The sequence below is a fragment of the Tenrec ecaudatus genome, chromosome 14 (assembly GCF_050624435.1).
Source record: "Tenrec ecaudatus isolate mTenEca1 chromosome 14, mTenEca1.hap1, whole genome shotgun sequence".
Classification (NCBI taxonomy): domain Eukaryota; kingdom Metazoa; phylum Chordata; class Mammalia; order Afrosoricida; family Tenrecidae; genus Tenrec; species Tenrec ecaudatus.
Window position 1 is genome coordinate 112,655,456 of NC_134543.1, and position 8,336 is coordinate 112,663,791.

At 48.8% G+C, this 8,336-nt stretch overlaps 1 non-coding gene across 1 annotated transcript; it reads left to right on the forward strand.

Annotated features, from left to right (window-relative positions):
- The first annotated feature begins 2,095 nt into the window (after window positions 1-2,095).
- Window positions 2,096-2,154, forward strand: LOC142427061 (U7 small nuclear RNA). The gene has a single exon (XR_012779895.1). It is a non-coding gene; the product is annotated as a U7 small nuclear RNA (small nuclear RNA).
- The last annotated feature ends 6,182 nt before the right edge of the window (window positions 2,155-8,336 follow it).

The following is an 8,336-nucleotide window of genomic DNA, read 5'->3' on the forward strand; positions in this document are numbered from 1 at the left end:
GATGGAATGCACTTGTGTCCTTGTGTCCTGTCCCGGTACCAGCTGTCATCCACCCAGTGAACAGTGAAGGGACGGCATCCAAGGACAGCAAGTGACTGCACAAGTGTCAAAATATTATTTCAAGATAAAAACCACGGACGTGGATCTGCAGGGGACTCTGCAGTAAGCGTTGTAGGAAAAACGAATGACCTTATTTTCAATGGCCTTGTAAGGTCTACTTTTTCTGAATATCTCAGACCTGAGTCTCTTCATAGCTTCCAGCATCACAGCAACACACAAGCCACCACAGCATGACAAGCTAACAAAGGGTGGACAGATAAGTGGACTGAATGGCGTCACCCCAAAATATGTGTCCACTTCCCCGGGGCCGTGACTCTCTGTGGATTGGCAGTCAAGCCACAAAGGGTTTTGGAAATGACGCAATGATGTGCTGTGATGCGACCAATCAGTTGTCAAGGGGCTAAGGCGGAATCCAACACCTTTACTCGCGCCCCTGCTCTAGTCACACGGAAGGGCGTTTTCCTGGGGTGTGGCCTCCATCACCCTTTTTCTTACAAGACATAAAAGGAGAGAGAAGGGGGCAGAGTGGGAGGGACCTGACTACTACTGAGAAAGAAGAGCTGGGAACAGAGCATGTCCTTTTGACCTTGAGCCCCTGAACTGAGAACCTCCTAGTCTCAGGGGAAGAATGAGGCCAAACCACACTGAGAGGGCCAAGGGACACATGGCTGACAGAGGCTAAAAGGAAAGCAGGCCTGAGCCAGGGGAGAGAGAGAGAGAGAGAGAGAGAGAGAGAGAGCCTTCCCCAAGAGCTGGTACCCTAAATTTGGACTTTGGGCCTCCTAACCTGGGAAGGAATACATTTCCTCAAACGTACCCACTTGTGGCACTTTATGTTGTCACAGTACTAGCTAACTAAGACAGCTCCATATCTCCGACAGATGGAGTAGTAATGGAGCAACCGATCACATCGACTAGCTTGAAACGTCCTATCATTGGGGGGGGGGGGGGGGAGTCTCAAGTCAGTCACTTTACTGTTCATGTGAAGTTTGCACTATTGGTTTTTCTAAATGTAGAGGCCGGTCCTGCCAATATGCAGGGATGGCTATCTTCTTCCTTTACGCTACCAGTTGTGTCGCCCCACTCACTGATGGGCAGTTCTTAAAACACGTGTAGGCAACGATCAAGTATTAAAATGCCTTGGTCGACCACATTGGGAAGCACATGCTGTAACAAGGAGGGCAATCTTGGCACTGCCCACTCAGATTCTAGATGCCTTAGAAAATATTCCTGAAGATCAGCCAAAAAGAAAACCAAACATAGATAGTTGAGGTAGTTGATTGTGCCAACCTGGCCCATAAACACATGTGGGATTAATTGAAGGGCGGAGGGATAAATGGCTCAGCGAGCCTCGCCTCTCTTGTCTCTTGCTCTTTGATCATTGGACCAATGTGCTGCTGCCTTGCTTGTTCTCTGCCTCAATGTACAAGCTACACTACCTGTGGGCCACCCAACCCGTGGACTGTGTCGCTGTAATTTGAGGTTCCTTCAAGACCTGCTTCACCACACCATTGGAATTTACATCTCTTGAGCTGGGGACTGTCGGACCCTGTCATCTGGCTGACTGTTGGTGACCTGCCTTGCTGTTTGCTGCCTGTGCCCAGATAGCCTGAAGTGCTCTACAGCAACTACCTGGCGGCCCTCAAGACTTGAAGGACTGACAGTGTCTCACAACTGCCTCATGGGAGTGAGTTGCACTGAGGCATTTGTTCTGCTTTGTAATTTAATTAACTGTTTATTTCTTATGTTATCTATCTATCTGTATAAATATATATAAACTTATGAGCATTCTGGTTTTGTTTCTCTAGAGAACCCTGCCTAACACAATAGTGAAATAGAAATGGGAGGCAGCCCCAACAAAATACAGGCACTGAAGTCTGAAGGTCTGGTGGTAATGGCGGTATTTCATCGCACATTTTGTCTGAAGCTCTTCAAGATTCCGAAGTAAATTTAAAGACCCACACAGACCTCTATCCGCCACTAACAGGGCATTTAAAATAATTTATCACAATGCTGCCATTAAGATTTTGAAGAGAGGTGTAACAGCTCTTTTAGAATTTGTCTAGCAGGTCTTCTGGTTTTTACAGAACCACACACACACACAAAGATTTTGAAGAGAAAATTGAAAACAACAAAATAAATACTGCCCCTGATGATTATCAAGCGATTGCCTACCTTGCAAGTCTGGATAGAGCAGAGGATGTACACTGGTGCAGATAGGAGCTGGAGGCACAGGGAATCCAGGGTGGATGATACCTTCAGGACCAGGGGTGTGAGGGGCGATACTGGGAGAGTAGAGGGAGAGTGGGTTGGAAAGGGGGAACCGATTACAAGGATCTACATGTGGCCTTCTCCCTGGGGGACGGACAACAGAGAAGGGGGTGAAGGGAGACGCCAGATAGGGCAAGATATGACAAAATAATAATCTATAAATTATCAAGGGCTCATGAGAGAGGGGGGAGCAGGGAGGGAGGGGGGAAAAGAGGACCTGATGCAAAGGGCTTAGGTGGAGAGCAAATGCTTTGAAAACGATTAGGGCAAAGAATGCAGATGTGCTTTATACAATTGATGTATGTATATGTATGGATTGTGATAAGAGTTGTATGAGCCCCTAATAAAAGTTTTTTAAAAAAAGAAAAAGAAGTCAATAGTGGAAGGGCTGCAGAGTTGAATTTCACATAACCGCCACACCATCACTGGCACTCATGAATCTTGGTTGAAAAGATGGGTGAAATATATGAACTCCTCTTGAATAGATTTCACTTCCTAAGCCACGTTGGCATCCAAGAAATTAGTGTAGGCTTATCCTGATGACTTAAATACAAGCAGGTGCTAAAAACTGAGGTTTTAAAAAAATAGAAGCAGGCTATTAAGACAGAGGAATTGAAAGATCATGGGATGTTTCCCCAACCCTTTTGAAGCCCGCTTGAACTAACCATTACTCAGAAGTACAAGAGCTTCATTTATGTATGCCAACCACGTTTACAGATTCTCAAAGACAGATTATACTCATGTACACATGCCTGATTCCATAACAGGAAATTAAAAAAAAACAATGCACATTTTCCAATGCTGTGATTGTCATACATATCCCTGAGTTTAATGATCACAAGCGGGATGTTGAAATGCTCCCTAAAGAGACTCAACCACCCTTGACTGCCTCAGTTCATTATTCTTACTTATAGAGTACAGAGGTAAACATACTAGGGAGAACAGCTGAATTGTGATAAATCTATTGAAGAATTTGTAAGATCAGAGAATAGAATGTTTTTCATTATAATGTGTTGGAGATGAGAGATCTAAAATATTTCTTGTAATATTTGCTTTATTATCGTTCAAGTTTTATGATATCCTTCCCACTGCTCACTTATAATTATAGCATTTATTCCAAAACAAGCATCAAAATTCACATAGGAGTCATTTAAAATAAAATTGGTGGATGTCAAGTGTTCATTGGGAGAAATCAACAGAGTTTTCTACTGGTGGCTGAAATATTTTAAGCTTACTCTTGAATCTGGGAAATATTCTTTTTGTAGAAAATCCTTTATATAGAACAAATCTTAGTGTCTCATATCTACTTTTTAAAAAAAGGGGTAAATTCAGTACATCCCATTCCCCATAGTCGCCTTTAAAAGTCGCATCAGAAACAGGTGAGCTGTCCGCAGAACTCATGCGAATGGATGCGCAGGCAGATGAGGGGCACAGCACACCATCACCATTCCTGGCAGGCTCGGTGTTTGGGGCCAGAAGATGGCAGGGTCCAAGTGAGCACTGGGGGCGGGGGATGGGGTGGTTGTTAACAGTAGGAGGTGCTAACCCTTCCTGAACCTTAACATCCTCACCTGTTAAAGGGTTGGAAGACCTGTCCCTGCCACTTCACAGGTTTATTCTCAGGCTCAAATGACACGAGAAGGAATTTTAAAAGCAGAAGTGCTATTCTCGGGGCTTTGCTTTGGCTTTGCAAAAACAGTGGTTCGAATTTCTTAAGTGGGGCTTAGCAGGATTCACTTACTTCTGTGGGCTTGGCAGTTTCAAAACCATTCTATGAGTTTCTCTGAGTATTTTCACCCAGTTTCTGAAAACAGTCACTTTTTTGTTGACTCAAAGGTAATCACGCTGGGTAGGAAAAAACAGCTGCTCTCCAGAGTCCGATAAGATTATGATTTACATCAGCAAATGTAACTTACTGACCTGTCGCTGATACTGATCAAATGCTTGATGTGGGAGGCATGGAGGTGGCCCCCACATCTTCCTTAAAAGAGGGACATGCTGCTCAGCTGCAGGGAGTAAGGTCAGGGTCAACCGCAGCTCCAGAGATCCCACAGTCCCCCCTTCCTGGCCATTGACATCTGGTGACTGAGGTAAGAGGCCAGCCATGGGACACAGCAGAAAATCACACTCACAGTAGGGCCTCTCATGGGTCACTAGGATGAACATTACTTGTATCCCATCTGAGTCCCCAAGGGGTTGGCCAAGGCTTCTGGCAATTGTATCAGGTTGGGCGGCTCCTTCTGGTCCATTCTGTTCCTTCCCTCTTTCCTTCCCAGACACCAGTTCCTAGTAAACCTTTTGCAACCTAAACTCCATCCCAAGTTTAATGCCAGAAAACCCAGCTGGTGATGATTGGCTACCGCGTGCTAGCAGGGCAGGGGGAGTCAGGAGGGGGGTGTCTTTGCCAAAGAGAGAAAGAAGACACTATGTAAGGGAAAATTCGAGATGGTGCCAGGTCTACCACCGTGGACAGCCCGTGTCTGACAGTGATTGGATGGCTCAAAGGTCTAAGGCACTGTAACTTCTATGATGGTTGGGCATCTGCTGTTACATGCCCCACTTGAACTAAAACTCTCAAGAGGAAAACGGGATCAGCCATTCTTATTCACCCTGAGAAATGACCTGATTTGGTGCTTTGATTTTTAAGCATCAAAAGCTGGCTTCTCAGAAAATGTAACTACATGCTCGGTATTATGCAAAAATCCAGGCTATTATCAAGATTAGCCAAATAATCTGTTAGCCACAGCCATTTTCCAAGATGCTTATCCTTACATGTATAGATGAAAGTGGCATTTAATGGAACTCAATGCTTATGTCAATTGCAAGATGGAAGTAAAGACTTGGGTGGACCCACGTGGAGGTTACGGGTCGAACACAGTTTCGCTCATGACAGAAGCCTCTGGCAATCATAGGTCATCTTAAAAAAAAAATCCTTTACAACTGAAATCGGGCTACAGAGTCTCACACATCCTGCTGCTCCTGCCAAAATAACTCTTCATCTCCAGAGTTCAGCCCAAGTCTCGTTTCTTCGGGGAACCTCTCCCTGACCCTCTCACCTCAACTCTTGAGCAGGTACCTGGATTACTTGAGGTCCCAGAATCCTGCCCTTTCCCTTCTCTCTCTCTAGTTAGACTGGTGGCTTCAGGAGGGCAGCAATGGTGTCTGATTTTGCTTCCCCTTCTCATCCTACCTCCGGGCTTAGTTCCTGGCAGATCGTAGGCACGCCACTGCTATGTGCTGAGTGAGTGACTGAAAAAGAGAAAAACACAAAATTGCTGACTTTGGTTGAGTTAAAATGTGGGGACAGGCAGTTCAGGTTCAAAGATGTACAGGGTGGCAACCATCGGAGAGAGACCATCTCTCTAACCACAAGCCAGGAGGGGAGAAGGAGGCAGGAGCCCAGCAAAGCCTTCCTATCAACAGCAGAATGACCAGCCCCATCCCAGGAAACCCAAGCACCCAAGTGCCCAGCCATAAGATCAAAAGGGTTTCTTTCACAATCAGGCGGCAATCTACTTCAAACTTAAGAGACAGAGTTGAGTCCTGGATCGGATTCTATCCTCCAGGGCCCTAAATTTAACCAGCTAGATTCATTTCTTAAGGGGCTTTCTATTTGACCTTTGGAAACGAAGCATCTGCCTTTTCATGGAAAAAGCACTTCTCCTTATAAAGATAGCACACAGTGTTCTTGGCATCCTCGGTCTCCAGAAAAGGTAATTCCGACGTTTCTCCATGTCCCTACTTTATCTTGAAGCCCCTTTAAAGCAAAGCAGGCCGCCTTGATTGTTACCTTTAAGAAACAAAATGGGGAGGGGAGTAGAGTGCCTGCCCATACCGGGAAGGACCAGGCCAGGCAGCCTGGGTAGAAATACGTTTTTCTATCAAGAAAGCTTAGGAAACTTAGCAGGTCTGAGCTGGAAGGAAGGGCCCATGGTAACCAACCAACCTGGATAGTGATATAGAGTGTGGCTGTATTTAGACAAGAGCCGGCGTGTACCCCACATTCAAAAGCCCTGTGCTCAAAGAATACCTATAAAGTGCAATTTGCCAATCAAGTAACTGAGCACCTGTTTCCCTTTGGCCCATGTTGTTGCCGTGAAGAGTGGAGATAAGCATTCCCATGCAAACCTGTAAGCTGAAACAGCACTTAATCATCCATCTATAGGGGAGAAAGTAGTGAGGGCTCCCAGAAAATAAGCCACTGAATCATACCCAAGAACCCCTCAGCACTAAATAGTGACGTATAGCGTCCGCAGACACAATTCAAAGCTATGATGGCTTGGTGCTGTGGCCACCACCTTCCCGGGAGCCGGAGCTGGGAGACGCCCCTCGCCCGGCTCAGGGTACGCACAGCACCCCTTGAAGGGCTTGCTGCTAACCAAACACTGGAAACACCAGTTTTGCTTTTCATCCTTTTATTTTTTTTTTCATCAAAGCAAAAAAATGCTCTTCAGATTTCTTTCGTGAACAAAACAGGTACAGGTGCGCATGTAGATCTCCCGGACAGGTGACGTGGCCATGCAAGAGGCAGTGGGCTTCAGAAAATTCACAGGGTAAGTGGAATGCATATCTCTGGGGATGATTCCGGAGCTCCTCCGGTTAAGTGGAGAGGTGCTTACTATCCTGTCTTCTCCCTGGTCCCCACCCCCACCCCAGCACACACTGTGCTGAAACAGCTCGGCCCCTCTTGTGCTACAGCGGGGTCCTTTCTCTCCTCCAAGGAGGCTCCAGCTGGCTGGAAGGCAGGGAGCCGCCGCCTCCTCTGAGATACTGGGCTGCGGAAACAGCTATCTTGGCTTCTGGTTAGCATCTTCCCACACCCTCAAGGCCCCCCTGCTGGCCCTGGGGAGGCCGAGCCACTCTGGGGGACGCCGAGAAGCACCAGGAGTGAAGAGGTATACAGAGGAAATAAGACTGAGACCCGACCCTGCTGTAGCGGGCAGGCTGGGGCCCCTGAGGTTAACAGGGCTCTGAGTTGGCTGGAAAGGTCTGTACTGGGCTAACTAGGTGACGTGGTACAGTTGTAAGCCCAGCAGGCTAGGTCAGATCCAGACGCAGCCTGGCCAGGCGCCTGAGAGGAGGCTCTGGCTCTCTAAACCTCCCCATCAGGAAGCCCCTCGGGCATCCCTTGGCGCAGGTCTCTGGTTTCACCAAGGCAGAAACAGACAGCAGAGTGGCCTGAGACGTGTCCAAGGTCACCAGCTGAATGGCAGCAGAGCAGAGGCAGAGCCTGGCATCTTGATCCACCGGCTCCAGCTCTGTTCTCATCACTCTGCCCGGGGCCTGGGTATGCGCACCACGCGGAGTCCTCAGACATCTTCCTTCACCGTGACTTTAGTTTGGCAAGCGTGGGTGGCTTTCCTGGTCCTGGTGGCATAGCCTTTTGAGCCCTCCAGCGCCGGCTGTCTCCCTGTCCCCATCCAGCCTCTCCTGGAAAGACACTGGGGATTTGGGGGGTGGAGGGGTCTTCAGAGACCCGTGAGGTCTTAGAGCTCTCAGGGGGAACCATGGGCAGGCTGCCTAGGACTGGGCGCAGCGGGTCTGCCAGGCACAACCAGCACGTGCCTTGGCCTCTGTGCAGTGTGGGGGGTGAGGTCGTGGAATCCAGCCACTTCTCTGGCCGTAAGAATTCCTGCTCTCCCCCGCAGTCTCACCCGCGTGCTGCCTGCCTGGGCCTTGGCAGCAGCCATGGGCAGGACAGTGGCAGGAAAGGGAAGGAGAGGCGGGTTTGTGGGTTTGCTCGGCGGAGCCGTGCCTGCCCCTCCTCCGCAGGCTGTCTGGACTCGGCGCCTCTCCCCCCTCTCCTCCTGCCTGTCCCTCTGGGCTGCTCGGGCGCCACCGCTACTGTCCCCAACCCGCCCCGCCAGGAGGGCCTAAGGACTGCGTGACTCACGCCGCTGCCACCAGCCCACGGTGTGCCCGGGGCATATAAAGGCTGCCAGGGCAAGCGGCGGCCCAGCCCGAGCTTCTCTGCCCTGCCCTGCCCGACCCGAGGCCTGCAGACC